Source organism: Oncorhynchus gorbuscha, unplaced genomic scaffold (assembly GCF_021184085.1).
Source record: "Oncorhynchus gorbuscha isolate QuinsamMale2020 ecotype Even-year unplaced genomic scaffold, OgorEven_v1.0 Un_scaffold_2111, whole genome shotgun sequence".
Lineage (NCBI taxonomy): Eukaryota > Metazoa > Chordata > Actinopteri > Salmoniformes > Salmonidae > Oncorhynchus > Oncorhynchus gorbuscha.
The window spans coordinates 29282-51792 of NW_025746703.1; the positions used below are offsets into that span (position 1 = coordinate 29282).

The window sequence follows — 22511 nt, forward strand, 5'->3', positions numbered from 1 at the left end:
CAGGATGCCCTTATTCAAACAATGTTCAATGAAACTGTCTCTGAGGTACACTGGAAGTTTGCTAAGAAGCCTGTCCACGTGGGAGCCACATTTTAGCTCGTTCCGTCTTCTCCTTCAACGGATTGGAGCATAGAGGTCAGGGATTGGACAGCCAGGGAGAATTCTTGGAAGGCAGCATGTTCTCCCATTTTAATTGGAGACGTGTTCAGGATGTTGTTTAGTTCATTCTGGACTAGCTGACGTGGCTCACCATATCTCGCCTTCAGGGCCTGGAGAGCTGTTGTGTATGGTGTTGCGGAATGCATAAAGGATTGGGCCAGCCTGTATGCACTTGGAAACCGCAAATGATCCATTAGTACTTGGTATTTGTAGCGTTCTGACAGATGACTGTGAATACCCAGTAGACTCTCCAATGCCATTTCCAAAAGGACAAATTCACTCTCCTTTCCATTTTCAAAGTATGGCAGTTTGGGTCTGGGAATTCCATAGGCTGAGGCTACTAGAAGTTTCATAATGTTGGCTCCCTCTTCTGGTTGCGTGAAGGATAAACCCGGGACTTCTGATGAGCCCACTGTGGCCTCATTGGGCCGGTCACCTACTGTCCCAGACCCACCATTTGTGGCAGCCGGAATTGGGCGAGAGCCCTCTGACCTGTTGTTTGAGGACTGGCCTGGCCCCGGATGAAAGGAACGATTTGCCTTGGTTGGTAATTGGCGGAAAGGCGAAGGAGTGATGCTTTGTCCAGATGGAGGAATACTAACTTGTGTCACTGGCATAGAGGGGCGTTGGCGGAGCGGCCCGTCTCCCGTGCTCCGTGTTGGCTGTTGACCCCGGAGCCTCCGAGGACTGTGTGCCATGCTGTACCAGAGGGGCAGATTGGGAAAGAAAGGCAGACAGTTCAGGTCCATGTGGAGGGGTGGTCAGGTCAACTCCCTGTTCGTTCCTCTCCAGGAAGGATGAGACCATCCGTGCCTCCTCTAATTCCCTTCTGGCTTGACGGTGCCGTCGCTGCTGTGCCAGGTCCTTGGCAATGAATTCCCTTTCCTGTAGAGCTCTACGGGCCTGCACATCCAATTGGTGACATCGTTCGTCAGCCTGTTGTTCCTCCTCAATCTGACGCTCAATCTCCTCCAAAGCTAATAGTTTCATCCTCTCTTGTAGGACAGCGTTCTGTGAATTGCTGAGGGCTAGTGAATGGCGGCTGCCATGGCCACTTCCAAAGGGGTATCCACTGGTCGAACTCCCACTCCGTCTAGAGTGCTTCGACGATTTCCCATTAGTTAAGGGGTGAGCGGAGCCTGCCTCTGGAAGCTGGTTGACCTGTGCAGTGGGAGTTACCTCTTCCATAGGTTCCTCACGTAGACCACTTTCCTGCTCCAAAGCAGTTTCCGGTCCTTGGCTCAGAGGGGATGGTTGATGGCTGAAACATATAGTTGATCCATCAACTCTTTGAGCTCTGGTGGGCTTGCCCTTTGATGTCGGAACCTCGACCACATAGTCCTTAAGATAACCAGGTGCTTGCCTGGTTCTTCTGGTGCTCCTGGTAGTTGAGGATGAAGCCTTTGTTGCTTTAGGCTTAGCTCCTTGATATTTCCTTTGTTCCAAGACCTTTCCCTCAGCTGCTCTCTCCTCCTCTCTTCTTCCTTCCAGTGGAGACAATTCTTCCCTCTCCGCCTCCATTTCCTTTTCACCTGTCTTTGGTTCAGTCATCATCCGGCTCAAAGGACCATTGAAAGATTAGTGGAATCTGTGTGGGTGCTGGACAGGTAGGATGACTGACAGTGAAGGTGAACAGGTGGTCACGTGTCAGGTGACAGAGGAATGTATGAGACTGAGGCAGGAATTCCTTTAACCATAAAGTGGTATATTTACTGGTAGTCTGTGCTGCATCACAAAGGAAACAAATAACATGTATACAATCAAATTAATAATCAAAGATCAAATCATAGCAGTCATTATTAACAATTCACATTACACAATATGTTTGAAGCGTGCGCTCCAAGCCGCGCTCCGCGGTGATAACTATAAACAATAACTGAATGGCCCACTCTCCCGATCACCACAGATCATTCAGATGAAAGGTAAGAGTCGGTGGACTTACGTGGATTCATGGACGCACAGAACTTCTGGATCAGATGGATTTAGGGAAGAGAAAGCAGCGAGATCAGGCGATGGCAATTTCCTCCTTTTATAGAGTTGAGATCTGTAGGACATTTCCACCTGACCTAATTAAAGCGCCCCTGGCCCAGCTGAGTAAATGGCAATTAATTAAAGGAGTATTCCACCAACTCCATGGGCCTTTTCTACAACCGTGTCTGATATGAAAAAGACTGAAAAGCAGGTGAAGGCGTGGCCCACTGAGACGGGTCTGGTGGAGGCGTGGCCCACTGAGACGGGCCTGGTGGAGGCGTGGCCCACTGAGACGGGCCTGGTGGAGGCGTGGCCCACTGAGACGGGCCTGGTGGAGGCGTGGCCCACTGAGACGGGCCTGGTGGAGGCGTGGCCCACTGAGACGGGCCTGGTGGAGGCGTGGCCCACTGAGACGGGCCTGGTGGAGGCGTGGCCCACTGAGACGGGCCTGGTGGGCGTGGCCTGGTGGAGGCGTGGCCCACTGAGACGGGCCTGGTGGAGGCGTGGCCCACTGAGACGGGCCTGGTGGAGGCGTGGCCCACTGAGACGGGCCTGGTGGAGGCGTGGCCCACTGAGACGGGCCTGGTGGAGGCGTGGCCTACTGAGACGGGCCTGGTGGAGGCGTGGCCTACTGAGACGGGCCTGGTGGAGGCGTGGCCTACTGAGACGGGCCTGGTGGAGGCGTGGCCTACTGAGACGGGCCTGGTGGAGGCGTGGCCTACTGAGACGGGCCTGGTGGAGGCGTGGCCTACTGAGACGGGCCTGGTGGAGGCGTGGCCTACTGAGACGGGCCTGGTGGAGGCGTGGCCTACTGAGACGGGCCTGGTGGAGGCGTGGCCTACTGAGACGGGCCTGGTGGAGGCGTGGCCTACTGAGACGGGCCTGGTGGAGGCGTGGCCTACTGAGACGGGCCTGGTGGAGGCGTGGCCTACTGAGACGGGCCTGGTGGAGGCGTGGCCTACTGAGACGGGCCTGGTGGAGGCGTGGCCTACTGAGACGGGCCTGGTGGAGGCGTGGCCTACTGAGACGGGCCTGGTGGAGGCGTGGCCTACTGAGACGGGTCTGGTGGAGGCGTGGCCTACTGAGACGCAGTCGACAGTGAGGGTTTATGGCAGGGGAAACGGACCTTTAAAAAAAAGGGAACCGGACCACGGAAATCTCAGGATCTCCTGCAGGGGAACCCCATAGGGGGACTTACTAACTAAGGGGAGAGGCAGAGGACAAATCCTACCATCTGGGTGACAGCTATACACTCACTAGTAGTCACTATCATACAGCCATTCCTCCCTAGACAGCTACAGACAGCCCTACCAGATCTCAGAGTTACTGTTCTCCATTCACTACTACAGACCTACTAGATATCTCAGTTACTGTTCTCCACTCACTACTACAGACCTACTAGATATCTCAGTTACTGTTCTCCATTCACTACTACAGACAGACCTACTAGATATCTCAGTTACTGTTCTCCATTCACTACTACAGACAGACCTACTAGATATCTCAGTTACTGTTCTCCATTCACTACTACAGACCTACTAGATATCTCAGTCACTGTTCTCCATTCACTACAGACAGACCTACTAGATATCTCAGTTACTGTTCTCCACTCACTACTACAGACAGACCTACTAGATATCTCAGTTACTGTTCTACATTCACTACTACAGACCTACTAGATATCTCAGTTACTGTTCTACATTCACTACTACAGACAGACCTACTAGATATCTCAGTTACTGTTCTCCATTCACTACTACAGACCTACTAGATATCTCAGTTACTGTTCAACATTCACTACTACAGACCTACTAGATATCTCAGTCACCGTTCTCCATTCACTACTACAGACCTACTAGATATCTCAGTCACCGTTCTCCATTCACTACAGACAGACCTACTAGATATCTCAGTCACCGTTCTCCATTCACTACAGACAGACCTACTAGATATCTCAGTTACTGTTCTCCATTCACTACTACAGACAGACCTACTAGATATCTCAGTTACTGTTCTCCATTCACTACTACAGACCTACTAGATATCTCAGTTACTGTTCTCCATTCACTACTATAGACCTACTAGATATCTCAGTTACTGTTCTCCATTCGCTACTACAGACCTACTAGATATCTCAGTTACTGTTCTACATTCACTACTACAGACCTACTAGATATCTCAGTTACTGTTCTACATTCACTACTACAGACCTACTAGATATCTCAGTTACTGTTCAACATTCACTACTACAGACCTACTAGATATCTCAGTTACTGTTCTCCATTCACTACTACAGAACAGACCAGTTCTGATTTGCATTCACTACTATACACCCAGACCTCTGATACTACACCCAGACCCTGATACTTTAGCAATCTCTCATGCTCGGGTTATTACCCAGAATTCAGGACCGTAGCTTGTTAGTGAGAGAAATGAGGGACATGATTGGAGAGACCTTTCCCTTCCTCGGGTCAGACTCTGTCAGTTGGACTGAGGGCCAACAAGCTGCCCGGAGAAACAGGGTTTGACACGGAAAACAGCAGGGGCTGCGGTCAGAGGAATGATCTCTGATGAGGTACTGACTGACACACGGGAGACATAATGAGAAACACTGAACATTCAGAGTACACACACACACACACACACACACACACACACACACACACACACACACACAGAGAACAGCAGTAGGTTTTCCAATTCGAAGCACAAACCCAGTGTTCTCACGTACCTTCTACATTCAAAGTCTAGCGTCGTCCTCGGTGTGTTGAGGGAAGGGGAAAACAGTTGGTGATCTCTAACCTGTCCTCCACTACCAGGCCCAGTAGTACACCCTGAACCACCTCACTGCCCTGACCCTCCTCCTGGTAATGCTTGATCATCTTCAGGACCACCTGTAGAGGGAGAGGGGGAAGAGAGAGGGGGGAGAGATGGAGATGGAGAGAGACAGAGAGACAGAGAGAGGGGGAGAGATGGGGGGAGAGGGGGGGACGGAGAGACGGAGAGACGGGAGAGAGGAGAGGGGAGAGACGGAGAGACGGGAGGGAGAGACGGAGAGAGACGGAGAGAGACGGAGAGAGACGGACGGGGAGAGACGGAGAGAGACGGGGAGAGATGGGGGAGAGACGGGGGGAGAGGGGGAGACGGGGGAGGACGGGGGAGAGACGGGGGAGAGATGGAGAGACGGGGAGAGATGGGAGAGACAGGGGGGAGAGATGGAGAGACGGGGGAGAGATGGAGAGACGGGGGGAGACGGGGAGAGATGGAGAGAGACGGGGGAGGGAGAGAGACGGGGGAGAGGAGAGACGGAGGACGGGGAGAGACGGAGAGACGGGGGAGAGATGGAGAGACGGGGGAGAGATGGAGGAGAGATGGAGAGACGGGGGAGAGATGGAGAGACGGGGAGAGATGGAGAGACGGGGGAGAGATGGAGAGACGGGGGAGAGATGGAGAGACGGGGGAGAGATGGAGAGACGGGGGAGAGATGGAGAGACGGGGGAGAGATGGAGAGACGGGGGAGAGATGGAGAGAGGGGGAGAGATAATTTCAGAAAAAGGGCAAGACAAAGTATTTGTCAGAAACTGGACCAAGCCAGACACTATAGAGGATTATAGATCTCCACTAGACACAGGGAATAATCCTGACTGTGTGGACACCCACCCATAGCACGCGCTCCAGCAGGTATATCTCACTGGTCACCATAGCAACACCCACCCGGAGCATGCGCTCCAGCAGGTATATCTCACTGGTCACCATAGCAGCACCCACCCATAGCACGCACTCCAGCAGGTATATCTCACTGGTCACCATAGCAGCACCCACCCATAGCACGCGCTCCAGCAGGTATATCTCACTGGTCACCATAGCAACACCCACCCATAACGCGCTCCAGCAGGTATATCTCACTGGTCACCATAGCAGCACCCACCCATAGCACGCGCTCCAGCAGGTATATCTCACTGGTCACCATAGCAGCACCCACCCATAGCACGCGCTCCAGCAGGTATATCTCTCTGGTCACCAACCCATAGCATGCGCTCCAGCAGGTATATCTCTCTGGTCACCATAACAACACCCACCTGTAGCACATGCTCCAGCAGGTGTATCTCACTGGTCACCATAGCAGCACCCACCCATAGCACGCGCTCCAGCAGGTATATCTCACTGGTCACCATAGCAGCACCCACCCATAGCACGCGCTCCAGCAGGTATATCTCACTGGTCACCATAGCAACACCCACCCATAGCACGCGCTCCAGCAGGTATATCTCACTGGTCACCATAGCAACACCCACCCATAGCACGCGCTCCAGCAGGTATATCTCACTGGTCACCATAGCAACACCCACCCATAGCACGCGCTCCAGCAGGTATATCTCACTGGTCACCATAGCATGCGCTCCAGCACCCACCCAACACCCACCGCGCTCCAGCAGGTATATCTCACTGGTCACCATAGCAGCACCCACCCATAGCACGCGCTCCAGCAGGTATATAATAATTATAATAATAATATATCTCACTGGTCACCATAACAACACCCACCCATAGCACGCGCTCCAGCAGGTATATCTCTCTGGTCACCAACCCATAGCACGCGCTCCAGCAGGTATATCTCTCTGGTCACCATAACAACACCCACCTGTAGCACGCGCTCCAGCAGGTATATCTCTCTGGTCACCATAGCAGCACCCACCCAGGTAGCACATAGCAGCTCCAGCAGGTATATCTCACTGGTCACCCCCAAAGCCAATTCCTACTTTGGCCCCCTCTCCATCCATCTCTGCTGCCAATGACTAGAACGAACTACAAAAATCTCTGAAGCTGGAGACTCATATCTCCCTCACTAGCTTTAAGCACCAGCTGTCACAGATCACTAGTCACAGCCCGCCTGTACACAGCCCGCCTGCCAACACAGCCCGCCTGTACACTGGAGCTCGCCTCACTAGCTTTAAGCACCAGCTGTCACAGCCCGCCTGTACACAGCCCGCCTGTACACAGCCCGCCTGTACACAGCCCACCTGTACATAGCCCACCTGTACACAGCCCATCTGTACATTGCCCATCTAACTACCTCATCCCCATAGTGTTACTTGTATTGTGTTGCTCCTTTGCACCCCAGTATCTCTACTTGCACATTCATCACTCCAGTGTTTAATTGCTAAATTATAATTACTTCACCTCTACGGCCTATTTATTGCCTCACCTCCTTAATCTCACCTCCTTAATCTCACCTCCTTAATCTCACCTCCTTAATCTCACCTCCTTAATCTCACCTCCTTAATCTCACCTCCTTAATCTCACCTCCTTAATCTCACTGTATATAGACTTTATGTCTACTGTGTTATTGACTGTATGTTTGTTTACTCCATGTGTAACTCTGTGTTGATGTTTGTTGTGTGTCGAACTGCTTTGCTTTATTCTTGGCCAGGTCGCAGTCGTAAATGAAAACTTGTTCTCAACTAGCCTTCCTTGGTTTAATAAAAGTGAAATAAACATATATAAATAGACACCATGGAGGGATGACGGGTCAGAGGCCTTAGGCTCAGAACACACCGGGCGAGGAAGATAAGTGGAATAAACATAAATATTAGCGCTCTGTTGTTCTAGAGAGAACACACCGGAGACGAGGATTATAAGTGGAATAAACATAAATATAGAGGCCTTAGCGCTCTGTTGTTCTAGGGAGAACACACCGGAGACGAGGATTATAAGTGGAATAAACATAAATATAGAGGCCTTAGCGCTCTGTTGTTCTAGAGAGAACACACCGGAGACGAGGATTATAAGTGGAATAAACATAAATATAGAGGCCTTAGCGCTCTGTTGTTCTAGAGAGAACACACCGGAGACGAGGATTGTAAGTGGAATAAACATAAATATAGAGGCCTTAGCGCTCTGTTGTTCTAGAGAGAACACACCGGAGACGAGGAAGATGAGTTGAAGATCAATAAGGACAACAGTGTGAAAAAAACAAGAGTAACAAGCTGAAAAACAACAGGTCACAAGAGTTCTTCATAAATCACATTGATAAGAGCAGAAGCAGGTCGAGACCAACAGACAATCTCACACTGCTGGAACAGAGGAGAGGTTGAGGAACCCTATTGGTTATTAATACCAGGGAGCCATGTGAAACCATGGGGAATAACAGACCAGGGAGCCGTGGGCAATAACAGACCAGGGAGCCATGGGCAATAACAGACCAGGGAGCCATGGGCAATAACAGACCAGGGAGCCATGGGCAATAACAGACCAGGGAGCCATGGGCAATAACAGACCAGGGAGCCATGGGGAATAACAGACCAGGGAGCCATGGGGAATAACAGACCAGGGAGTCATGGGGAATAACAGACCAGGGAGTCATGGGGAATAACAGACCAGGGAGCCATGTGGAGCCATGGGGAATAACAGACCAGGGAGTCATGGGGGAGTCATGTGGAATAACAGACCAGGGAGTCATGTGGAATAACAGGGAATAACAGACCAACCATGTGGAACCATGGGGAATAACAGACCAGGGAGCCATGGGGAATAACAGACCATGGGAGCCATGGGGAATAACAGACCAGGGAGCCATGGGGAATAACAGACCAGGGAGCCATGGGGAATAACAGACCAGGGAGTCATGGGAAGTAACAGACCAGGGAGTCATGGGAAGTAACAGACCAACAGGGGGGGGTCCTTAGAACAGCGTTAGTCTGAATAACAGACCTGTCAGAAAGGCCCATGGCAAGCCCGAGCCCATGGCACGACATGGCAGCCCATGGCACGTCTGATTTAGTTGTGACGAGCCCATGGCAGCTTTTAAAATCGCAACAAAAATAATATCTACACTCAATGGTAAAAAAAATGTATAGAATTGCCGGAAATAAAAGTTATAAAAGTGTATAATGTGCTCTCCACCAACAGGAGGTGTGTGAACAGAAAACCCACTGTATATATTAAAATATTCACGAGGTCATTCTGCCAGGTGAACATTGGCTACTTCGTACTTAACATTTAATTGAGAAGGTTTTTTTGGGGGGAACTTTTAATCTACCAGAAGACTTTTCATTAGCATCATCGCTACCGGCTACGTTAAGTGGTAAGACTCGGGACACTGCATTTATTTTCAATACATTTACTTGATTCCCAAGTTCAATACATTTGTTTTATATTGTTGAAAAATTGAAAAATCTTTATTTTTTTCAACGTCTGGATTCGGTCCACGTTTTATAGGGACAGAACGGACACTTTTTAAAGGCCTATTCCCCCAAACGTCCTTCTTTCCTCTCTCAAAGCCACAGGGTCAGATTAAAGTCTGTCAATACTCACGTATTCTAAACCTTCACCCAGCCACACCAATCCTTCCATCACGTATTCTAAACCTTCACCCAGCCACACCAATCCTTCCATCACGTCACGTATTCTAAACCTTCACCCAGCCACACCAATCCTTTCATCACGTAGTCTAAACCTTCACCCAGCCACACCAATCCTTCCATCACGTCACGTATTCTAAACCTTCACCCAGCCACACCAATCCTTTCATCACGTATTCTAAACCTTCACCCAGCCACACCCAGCCTTTCATCACGTCACGTAGTCTAAACCTTCACCCAGCCACACCAATCCTTCCATCACGTCACGTATTCTAAACCTTCACCCAGCCACACCAATCCTTCCATCGCGTCACGTATTCTAAACCTTCACCCAGCCACACCAATCCTTCCATCACGTCACGTATTCTAAACCTTCACCCAGCCACACCAATCCTCTAAACCTTCATCCGTCATCGTATTCTAAACCTTCACCCAGCCACACCAATCCTTCCATCACGTATTCTAAACCTTCACCCAGCCACACCAATCCTTCCATCTCGTATTCTAAACCTTCACCCAGCCACACCAATCCTTCCATCACGTCACGTATTCTAAACCTTCACCCAGCCACACCAATCCTTCCATCACATATTCCAAAACCTTCACCCAGCCACACCAATCCTTCCATCACGTATTCTAAACCTTCACCCAGCCACACCAATCCTTCCATCACGTATTCTAAACCTTCACCCAGCCACACCAATCCTTCCATCACGTATTCTAAACCTTCACCCAGCCACACCAATCCTTCCATCACGTATTCTAAACCTTCACCCAGCCACACCAATCCTTCCATCACGTATTCTAAACCTTCACCCAGCCACACCAATCCTTCCATCACATATTCTAAACCTTCACCCAGCCACACCAATCCTTCCATCACGTATTCTAAACCTTCACCCAGCCACACCAATCCTTCCATCACGTATTCTAAACCTTCACCCAGCCACACCAATCCTTCCATCACGTATTCTAAACCTTCACCCAGCCACACCAATCCTTCCATCACGTATTCTAAACCTCAAAATAATAGAGCTTCACAACAGAGCTGAAACCGCGACAGATCGATCGTCCCACATCTCCTGAAGGACTGCGAGTTAAAAATCAGCTAGTAGTGGCTTTGTGTTGATATTCAGGCTTCATATAAATACCATCAGGTATTGCAAGTAAAGCCTGTTGGGGACTTTATTAGGTAGGTTTCTCTTCTACCTCAGATCGATCTTGCTCAAACAGCTGGTGGCAGCAAACTTCACGTGGAGAAGAAAGATGGATATGTGTGGGCACTAAAATTTAAAAAAAATCAAAACAGGTTTAAAATTGAATCATGCAACAAACAACAAAATAAATAATGAAATCGTAGGCCAAAACTCCACTGACTTCCATCCTCAATTCCAGGCCATAAATCATGAGCCCCACAGAGACACAATATCACATCCTGAAGGGAAAGGCAACACGATGTCAGAAATAAAACGTAAATCATGAGCCCCACAGACACAATAACACATCCTGAAGGGAAAGGCAACACGATGTCAGAAATAAAACGTAAATCATGAGCCCCACAGACACAATAACACATCCTGGAGGGAAAGGCAACACGATGTCAGAAATAAAACGTAAATCATGAGCCACAGAGACACAATAACACATCCTGGAGGGAAAGGCAACACGATGTCAGAAATAAAACGTTAGCTTTGAGTCGCCTGGACGTTAGTGACTCAGGATCTACAATGTGGAATGTTTGTACCTGCCAAGCATCTGAAGTAGCTGACTGAGGCCTCCACCCCGATGACCTGTTAACCTGGTGCAAAGCTCAATAGAACTGTTGGTAGGGCTGGCAAGGGCCTCGGTGGAGGGCCGGGCCTCGGTGGGACCCTGTGTAGGGCCGGGCCTCAGTGGAGGGCCACATGACCACCATACGACCTAAAAAATCATAGCTAAATTTTTTCAGATTGATGGGTGATTCACGATATACACTACCAGTGAATGAGAATGCCAAGAGTGTGCAAAGCTGTCATCATGGCAAAGGGTGGCTACTTTGAAGAATATAAAATATATTTTGTCATAGTTTTCATGTCTTATTATTCTACAAACTGGAAAATAGTTTTAACAAATAAAGAAAATGCCTTGAATGAGTAGGAGTCCAAACTTGACTGGCACCATTTATCTGTACTGAACAAAGATCTGTATATATTGAAGAGATGCACGTCTCCGCCCGAACAATGGGAGTCGTTGACCCAAAGGAGGGAAGACAGGCAACAAGCTTAGGTCCAGAAATAAGCCCATAGAAACACATTGGCCTTATTGTGGACAGATTTTAGCGAGAGTAAAACCTCTCGCTTTGACTCTTCCTCTAAGGTTTACGCACACGCCAAGCCCCTCCCCCCGGGCCTCTCACGCCAAGCCCCTCCCCCGGGCCTCTCACGCTAAAGCCCCTCCCCCGGGCCTCTCACGCCAAGCCCCTCCCCCGGGCCTCTCACGCCAAGCCCCTCCCCCGGGCCTCTCACGCCAAGCCCCTCCCCCGGGCCTCTCACGCCAAGCCCCTCCCCCGGGCCTCTCACGCCAACCTTCCCCTCCCCCGGGCCTCTCACGCTAAAGCCACCCCCCCCGGCCTCTCACGCTAAAGCCACCCAGCCCCCCCGGCCTCTCACGCCAAGCCACCCCCCACCCCGCTCACGCCAAGCCACCCCCCACCAACCTCTCATCAAGCCCCCCCCCCCCTGGCCTCTCACGCCAAGCCCCTCCCCCCTGGCCTCTCACCCAAGCCCCTCCTTCCCCCCTGGCCTCTCACGCCAAGCCCCTCCCCCGGCCTTTCACGCCAAGCCCCCTCCCCCCCATGGCCTCTCACGCCAAGCCCCTCCCCCGGCCTTTCACGCCAAGCCACCCCCCGGCCTCTCACGCCAAGCCACCTCCCCCCGGCCTCTCACGCCAAGCCACACCCCCTGGCCCTCACGCCAAGCCCCCCTCCCCCTGGCCTCTCACACCAAGCCCATCCCCCTGGCCTTTCACATTCAAGCCCCTGGCCTCTCACACCAAGCCCCTGGCCTCTCACACCAAGCCCCTGGCCCCCTGGCCTCATCTTCCTGTCTGACAAGCGGTTTCAACTCGCTATTTACATTTTGAGGTTTGGTCCAACCGAAATGGGACATATTGACACCGAAACACATTTGGACATTATTTTACTGTAATAGACAAGTTAACCTTTATGTCTCAATTCCTCAAACCTGCAGTTCAGAGCAGAAACGACTAAAAACAAGAGTAGCAATGAACATTGATTTATGCTGTTTGTCACAAGAACAAAAAATAACAACATTTTCATGGACTTGAAAACCAGATCAGTGACTATTGCAACAACAACAACAACAACAACAACAACAACAGCAGGTTAAACTCATCGCGTGACTCCAAGTTGATCAATAGAGAATATGACCAATATATGGGCCGACACCTGCCCTCCTCCATTGGCTTTACCGATAGTCCCTTTACACAGAAACACCTCCGCCACGCCAGCCGCCAATCACCGTCTAATGTTATGTTTTATAACGACAGCACTTTCTCCTGTGTCAATACAGACACAATCATAATGTTACATTTTATAACGACAGTCTCCTGAACGGCAACACTGAAATCCGCGGTTCTGAAACATTTTCAGTGCACTGTAAAATTGGCACCTTTCCCCTATGTTGCTGTGTCCATAATAACTGTGGAATTGGCACCTTTCCCCATGTTGCTATGTGCATAATAACTGTGGAATTGGCACCTTTCCCCATGTTGCTATGTGCATAATAACTGTGGAATTGGCACCTTTCCCCATGTTGCTATGTGCATAATAACTGTGGAATTGGCACCTTTCCCCATGTTGCTATGTGCATAATAACTGTGGAATTGGCACCTTTCCCCATGTTGCTATGTGCATAATAACTGTGGAATTGGCACCTTTCCCCATGTTGCTGTGTGCATAATAACTGTGGAATTGGCACCTTTCCCCATGTTTCTGTGTGCATAATAACTAAATGAAACCAGCATGTTGAGATGGAGAACAATGAGGCGGAGGCAGCAGCAGAGACGCGGAAACAGCCCTTCGCCTAATTGTCTGAGAAAATTGAGGAGAGAGAGGAAACTCCAATGTAATTAGGTCTATAAATCAATGGCCAAAGTGTTCATCTTTACACTGCTGCTACTCTCTGTTATCATCTAGTCACTTTAATAACTCTACCTACATGTACATATTACCTTTCCCCTACTAACCGGTGGAACCCGCATGTTTGACTCTGTACCAGTACCCCCTGTATATAGTCTCCACATTGACTCTGAACTGTGGTACCTTTCCCCTGTTTATAGTCTCCATAATGACTCTGTAATTGGTACCCCCATGTTGCTATAGCATCCACATTGACTCTGTACCAGTTCCCCCTGTGCTATAGCCTCCACATTGACTCTGTACCTTTCCCCCTGTTATATAGCCTCCACATTGACTCTGCACCTTTCCCCCTGTATATAGTCTCCACATTGACTCTGGAATTGGCACCTTTCCCCCTGTATATGTGCCTCCACATTGAACTGTACCTTTCCCCATGTTATAGTCTCCACATTGACTCTGTACCAGTACCCCCTGTATATAGCCTCCACATTGACTCTGTACCATGTAGGTACCCCTGTATATAACCCTCCACATTGACACTGGCACCAGTACCCCCTGTATATAGTCTCCACATTGACTCTGTATTGGTACCCCCTGTATATAATCTCCACATTGACTCTTAACTGGTACCCCCTCCCTGTATATAGCCTCCACATTGACTCTCTACCTACCCCCTGTATATAGCCTACATTGACTCTGTACCGGTACCCCCTGTATATAGTCTCCACATTGACTCTGTACTGGTACCCCCTGTATATAGCCTCCACATTGACTCTGTACCAGTACCCCCTGTATATAGCCTCCACATTGACTCTGTACCAGTACCCCCTGTATATAGCCTCCACATTGACTCTGTACCAGTACCCCCTGTATATAGCCTCCACATTGACTCTGTACCGGTACCCCCTGTATATAGCCTCCACATTGACTCTGTACCAGTACCCCCTGTATATAGCCTCCACATTGACTCTGTACTGGTACCCCTGTATATAGCCTCCACATTGACTCTGGACCAGTACCCCTGTATATAGCCTCCACATTGACTCTGTACCAGTACCCCCTGTATATAGCCTCCACATTGACTCTGTACCGGTACCCCCTGTATATAGCCTCCACATTGACTCTGTACCAGTACCCCCTGTATATAGCCTCCACATTGACTCTGTACCGGTACCCCTGTATATAGCCTCCACATTGACTCTGTACCGGTACCCCTGTATATAGCCTCCACATTGACTCTGTACCGGTACCCCCTGTATATAGCCTCCACATTGACTCTGTACCGGTACCCCTGTATATAGCCTCCACATTGACTCTGTACCGGTACCCCCTGTATATAGCCTCCACATTGACTCTGTACCGGTACCCCCTGTATATAGCCTCCACATTGACTCTGTACCGGTACCCCCTGTATATAGCCTCCACATTGACTCTGTACCGGTACCCCCTGTATATAGCCTCCACATTGACTCTGTACCGGTACCCCCTGTATATAGCCTCCACATTGACTCTGTACCAGTACCCCTGTATATAGCCTCCACATTGACTCTGTACCGGTACCCCTGTATATAGCCTCCACATTGACTCTGTACCGGTACCCCCTGTATATAGCCTCCACATTGACTCTGTACCAGTACCCCCTGTATATAGCCTCCACATTGACTCTGTACCAGTACCCCTGTATATAGCCTCCACATTGACTCTGTACCGGTACCCCCTGTATATAGCCTCCACATTGACTCTGTACCAGTACCCCCTGTATATAGCCTCCACATTGACTCTGTACCAGTACCCCCTGTATATAGCCTCCACATTGACTCTGTACCGGTACCCCCTGTATATAGCCTCCACATTGACTCTGTACCAGTACCCCTGTATATAGCCTCCACATTGACTCTGTACCGGTACCCCCTGTATATAGCCTCCACATTGACTCTGTACCGGTACCCCCTGTATATAGCCTCCACATTGACTCTGTACCGGTACCCCTGTATATAGCCTCCACATTGACTCTGTACCAGTACCCCCTGTAGCCTCCACATTGATAGTACCCCCCTGTATATAGCCTCCACATTGACTCTGTACCGGTACCCCTGTATATAGCCTCCACATTGACTCTGCTACCCCTGTATATAGTCTCCACATTGACTCTGTAACGGTACCCCCTGTATATAGCCTCCACATTGACTCTGTACCGGTACCCCCTGTATATAGCCTCCACATTGACTCTGTACCAGTACCCCTGTATATAGCCTCCACATTGACTCTGTACCAGTACCCCTGTATATAGCCTCCACATTGACTCTGTACCGGTACCCCCTGTATATAGCCTCCACATTGACTCTGTACCGGTACCCCCTGTATATAGCCTCCACATTGACTCTGTACCAGTACCCCTGTATATAGCCTCCACATTGACTCTGTACCTGGTACCCCCTGTATATAGCCTCCACATTGACTCTGTACCAGTACCCCTGTATATAGCCTCCACATTGACTCTGTACCAGTACCCCCTGTATAGAGTCTCCACATTGACTCTGTACTGGTACCATTTCACTGTAAGGTCTTACCTGTATATAGCCTCCACATTGACTCTGTAACGGTACCCCCTGTATATAGTCTCTCTATTGTTATTTAACTGCTGCTCTTTAATTACTTGTTACTATTGCTATTTTATCCATATTTTTTATTTACTGGTTAACGAGGGGTTACTAAACATTTCACTGTTGTCTACTATTTGTATTCAGCATTTCACTGTAAGGTCTATTTCACCTGTTGTATTCAGCATTTCACTGTAAGGTCTACTACACCTGTTGTATTCAGCATTTCACTGTGAGGTCAACTACACCTGTTGTATTCAGCATTTCACTGTAAGGTCTACTACACCTGTTGTATTCAGCATTTCACTGTAAGGTCTACTACACCTGTTGTATTCAGCATTTCACTGTAAGGTCTACTACATCAGTTGTATTCGGTGCATGTGACAAAACATTAGATTTGTGGCTTCATAAATGCTTCAGAAATAAAACAGATCCTGCTTCTGTTTTAACAGGACATCCTGGCCATCCTGACTCTAGATCTCTTGACTTAGCATGATGCAATGGAATAGCAACTAGCTGGCTGGCTCCAAGTAATAATAATATAATAATATATGCCATTTAGCAGAAGCAGAAGCTTTTATCCAAAGCGACTTACAGTCATGTGTGCATACATTCTACGTATGGGTGGTCCCGGGGATCGAACCCACTACCCTGGCGTTACAAGGCGTTACGAGCAGGTGAATAGTTTAGCTACACTGGGAATAACTGTCCTTCACAATGATCCATATGCATCTACAGAAATAAAACAGATCCTGCTTCTGTTTTAACAGGACATCCTAACTCTAGACCTGACTCTCTTGACTTAGCATGATGCAATGGAATAGCAACTAGCTGGCTGGCTCCAAGTACCCCGAGCAGGTGAATAGTTTAGCTACACTAGGAATAACTGTCCTTCACAATGATCCAATCTAGCACCAGGCAGGCAGCGACCACAGGTGTGTCAGATGTTTTACTCAACCAGGCAAGTCGGTTAATTCTTATTTACAAACGACGGCCTACCACTGGCCAAAACCTCCATTAACCCGGGACGATGTTGGGCCAAATGACGGCCTACCACTGGCCAAAACCTCCATTAACCCGGGACGACATTGGGCCAAATGACGGCCTACCACTGGCCAAAACCTCCATTAACCCGGGACGACGTTGGGCCAAATGACGGCCTACCACTGGCCAAAACCTCCATTCACGTTGGGCCAAAACTACCACTGGCCAAAACCTTCATTAACCCGGGACGACGTTGGGCCAAATGACGGCCTACCACTGGCCAAAACCTCCATTAACCCGGGACGACGTTGGACCAAATGACGGCCTACCACTGGCCAAAACCTCCATTAACCCGGGACGACGTTGGGCCAAATTGTGCGTTGCCTTATGGGACTAGCGATCACGGCCTGGCTGTGATACAGCCCGGGATCGAACCAGGGCCTGTAGTGACACCTCTAACACAGAGTTGCAGTGCCTTAGACCGCTGAGCCACTCGGAAGCCCCAAAATGAACGAATGCAGTGTATCTCACAGACAAACACAGGCTGAATCCTGAATGACACCCTATTCTCTATATAGTGCACTACTTTAGACCAGGGCCCTATTCCCTATATAGTGCACTACTTTAGACCAGGGCCCTATTCCCTATATAGAGAACTACTTTAGACCAGGGGACGCGGTGAGCTATATTAGAGAATAGGGTGCTATTTGAGATGCGGGCAGACAATTATTTCCCCAAAATGAGTCCATATTTCTTCATAACAAATGTCCTTGTATCTAACCAGCCAAGCACTTAAACCATACACAGTAGACTCTGATTTGAACCTTTAGTCCTCTCGTCTGGCTGTTGATTTATCGAGGACGATCAAATCGTGTTCTAGCACCAGCTGCCCGGTCAAGTTCCTCTCCTCTCCTCTGATTAAACGTGAAGCATAAAAAAACCTACTTCTTTATTTTTTCTACTGCAGATTGATTAGATTTCACTAGCAGTAAAACAATGGCGCCCTCTGTTGTCAAAACAGAGGTAGTGCAGGAGAAAAGGTCAATGTAGCCTAGATGCAAATCTGTTATTTCTGTTTTTCCAGTTAATTTGTGAGCTTTTTTTGTTTATTTGTTTGAGTAATGTGTGTTTTGTACTGTGGACACAGTAGGGGCCACTTCTGGCACTGACTGTCAGTCCTGTGTTTTGTACTGTGGACACAGTAGGGGCCACTTCTAGCACTGACTGTCAGTCCTGTGTTTTGTACTGTGGACAGTGGGGGCCACTTCTAGCACTGACTGTCAGTCCTGTGTTTTGTACTGTGGACACAGTAGGGGCCACTTCTAGCACTGACTGTCAGTCCTGTGTTTTGTACCGTGGACACAGTGGGGGCCACTTCTAGCACTGACTGTCAGTCCTGTGTTTTGTACTGTGGACACAGTAGGGGCCACTTCTGGCACTGACTGTCAGTCCTGTGTTTTGTACTGTGGACACAGTAGGGGCCACTTCTAGCACTGACTGTCAGTCCTGTGTTTTGTACCGTGGACACAGTGGGGGCCACTTCTAGCACTGACTGTCAGTCCTGTGTTTTGTACTGTGGACACAGTGGGGGCCACTTCTAGCACTGACTGTCAGTCCTGTGTTTTGTACTGTGGACACAGTAGGGGCCACTTCTAGCACTGACTGTCAGTCCTGTGGTTTGTTTGATGCCTTGACATGAATGTGCCTCAAATTGGTCGACATGGCAACATCTCTCTTTTAACTATGTGTATATGCTCCCAATTATTGCTACAGACTAACTACTAGTGGTGTAAAGTACGTATGAAGTTTTTGGGGGGTATCTGTACTTAAAAATTAATATTTTTGACAACTTTAGGTTTTACTCTACTACATTTTTAAAGAAAATAATGTACTTTTTACTCCTTACATTTTCCCTGAAATTCGTTACATTTAGAATGTTTAGCCGGACAGGAAATTGTCTAATTTACGCACTTATCAAGAGAACATCTCTACTGCCTCTGAACTGGAGGACTCACTAAACAGAGAACATCCCTGGTCATCCCTACTGCCTCTGATCTGGAGGACTCACTAAACAGAGAACATCCCTGGTCATCCCTACTGCCTCTGATCTGGAGGACTCACTAAACAAAGAACATCCCTGGTCATCCCTACTAGCCTCTGATCTGGAGGACTCACTAAACAGAGAACATCCCTGGTCCATCCCTACTAGCCTCTGATCTGGAGGACTCACAAAACAGAGAACATACCTGGTCATCCCTACTGCCTCTGAACTGGAGGACTCACTAAACAGAGAACATCCCTGGTCATCCCTACTGCCTCTGATCTGGAGGAATCACTAAACAGAGAACATCCCTGGTCATCTCTACTGCCTCTGATCTGGAGGAATCACTAAACAGAGAACATCCCTGGTCCATCCCTACTGCCTCTGATCTGGAGGACTCACTAAACAGAGAACATCCCTGGTCATCCCTACTGCCTCTGATCTGGAGGACTCACTAAACAGAGAACATCCCTGGTCCATCCCTACTGCCTCTGATCTGGAGGACTCACTAAACAGAGAACATCCCTGGTCCATCCCTACTGCCTCTGATCTGGAGGACTCACTAAACAGAGAACATCCCTGGTCATCCCTACTGCCTCTGATCTGGAGGACTCACTAAACAGAGAACATCCCTGGTCCATCCCTACTGCCTCTGATCTGGAGGACTCACTAAACAGAGAATCCCATCCCTGGTCTGGAGGACTCACTAAACAGAGAACATCCCTGGTCATCCCTACTGCCTCTGATCTGGAGGACTCACTAAACAGAGAACATCCCTGGTCATCTCTACTGCCTCTGACCTGGAGGACTCACTAAACACAAACGCTTCGTTTGTAAACTATGTCTGAGAGTTGAACTGTGACCCTGGTTATCCGTAAATGTAAAAAAAAACAATAACATTGTGCCGTCTGGTTCTCTTAATATAAGACATTTTAAATGTATATTATAACCTTTGATACTTAAGTACATTTTAAACCAAATACTTTTAGACTTTTACTCTAATAGTATTTTACTGGGTGACTTTTACTTGAGTCATTTTCTTTTAAGAGGTCTACATTTACTCAAGTATGAAAACGGGGTACTTTTGTCCACCCCTGTTTATTAACTACATAGTTTGAGATGGATGTTCAGGCGCATGGCAGGAGTGACGTCACTATCCTTTTCTACATGAAAAAAAAAAGTATTTTAGTTTAATTTAGTTTATTAATTCGACCATTAAAAAAAAAACAAAAAAAAACAAGCACACATAAAACTTAAAAGCCTTTATACATGCACATGAATAAAATCGAGGTTAATTAACGGGATTATTTCCATTGTGGTCCTCTTGAGCCAAGATCCAACACAATATGGCTGTACTAACCACCTTTAACATTAGCAACAAGACCCTGGTGTTAATGTCTGGTAAATCGGGCTTTTTAATTGTCATAACAACAACAAAAAACGATACAGACAACGATACTATCCAACCACATTTAACAGTTAGGACACATTCCATACATCCCGCTTGTGTCCGCCATGATGCTAAAGCTAACTAGCATAGCCACACTTTCCAGCCAGTCCATCCGGGTCCCACAGCCTCCAAAAACGGACAGAAATCACCCCGGTTTTAACTCACCAGCCCTTCGATCTGAATCTGCTTCACGGGTGAATCTAAAGTCGCTCCCGGAGACGTGGCAGCCATCGGGGCGGTTGGTGTCGACGGTGTTTCCTTGCGAGTTGCCATTCTGAAACACGCCGAGAAAAAAAAAGACGGAGGAAAGAGAGGGTGGGACGTGGTGCACCGGCTTTCTACGCTTGGGGTAAATGGTCACATAATAAATAGTTCCGAGTGTGGAGCCATTATTCAGAGACTGGATACAGTCATATCTACATACAGTAAGTAGTTCAAACACGATGTCATTGATTTATTGCTGCCATCACATAATTCATTTCATGAGGAAAAGATATTCAACCTCTCTCCTTTCTATACTTTTTAACAGTGAATTGTCTTGTGCCATTCTGGAGCCTTTTGGGGCCCAAAGCATCATTTAGTTTCCCCCCCCCCAGCGATAAAAACATTTTAGCAGCCCCCCCCCCTTGACAGCGGTTAGGAAAAAAAATACGTTATAGAGTTAATTTCCTGCAATTGTACACATTTTGTCATGGGGCATAGAGAAGATGTTGCCGTTTTAAATGTAAGCTTTTTTTATTTAACGAGGCAAGTCAGTTAAGAACAAATTCTTATTTACTCCGGACGACGCTGGGCCAATTGTGCTCCGCCTTTGCGACTCCCAATCACGGCCGGATGTGATTCAGCCTGGATTCGAACCAGGGACTGTAGTGACGCCTCTTGCACTCACATGCAGTGCCTTAGACACTGCATAATAATGACGCCGAAGGTTGCCGTTTGTATGTTTTTTGTATGTATGTTTTTATTTGTCACTTATTTTGTACATAATGTTTCTGACGCGGTGTCTTATGACGGAAAAGAGCTTCTTGATATCAGGGCAGCGATTACTCACCCCGTACTGGAGGAATTCTTCAACGAGTCGGACGGAAACGATGACGTCATCCCCAACAGGGCCCTTATCCCCGTATTTCGCAGGAGGAAAAGACGGAGATGTCGTGAACGACGGTCCGGGTGCCTTGTAAGGATCCGTCTCAAAGTGGGTGATCTACATTTACCATCGGTCCTATTAGCAACGTAGAATCAAATTAGAATCAAATAGACGAGCACGTATATCCTACCAACGGGACATTAAAAACTTGTCTCAGGATGGTAAGTTGGTGGTTGAAGATATCCCTCTAGTGGTGTGGTGTGGGGGCTGTGCTTTGGCAAAGTGGGTGGGGTTATATCCTGCCTGTTTGGCCCTGTCCGGGGGTATCATCGGATGGGGCCACAGTGTCTCCTGACCCCTCCTGCCTCCAGTATTTATGCTGCAGTAGTTTATGTGTCGGGGGGCTAGGGTCAGTCTGTTAACTCTGGAGTACTTCTCCTGTCCTTTTTTTAATTTATTTTTTATTTCACCTTTATTTAACCAGGTAGGCTAGTTGAGAACAGGTTCTCATTTGCAACTGCGACCTGGCCAAGATAAAGCATAGCAGTGTGAACAGACAACACAGAGTTACACATGGAGTAAACAATTAACAAGTCAATAACACAGAGAAAAAAAGGGGAGTCTATATACAATGTGTGCAAAAGGCATGAGGAGGTAGGCGAATAATTACAATATTGCAGATTAACACTGGAGTGATAAATGATCAGATGATCATGTACA

The 22511-nt window shown here is 48.4% G+C and overlaps 1 pseudogene; it reads right to left on the reverse strand.

Moving 5' to 3' along the window:
* Positions 1–4870: 4870 nt before the first annotated feature.
* On the reverse strand, positions 4871–21099 carry LOC124024993 (annotated as a pseudogene).
* Positions 21100–22511: the final 1412 nt, after the last annotated feature.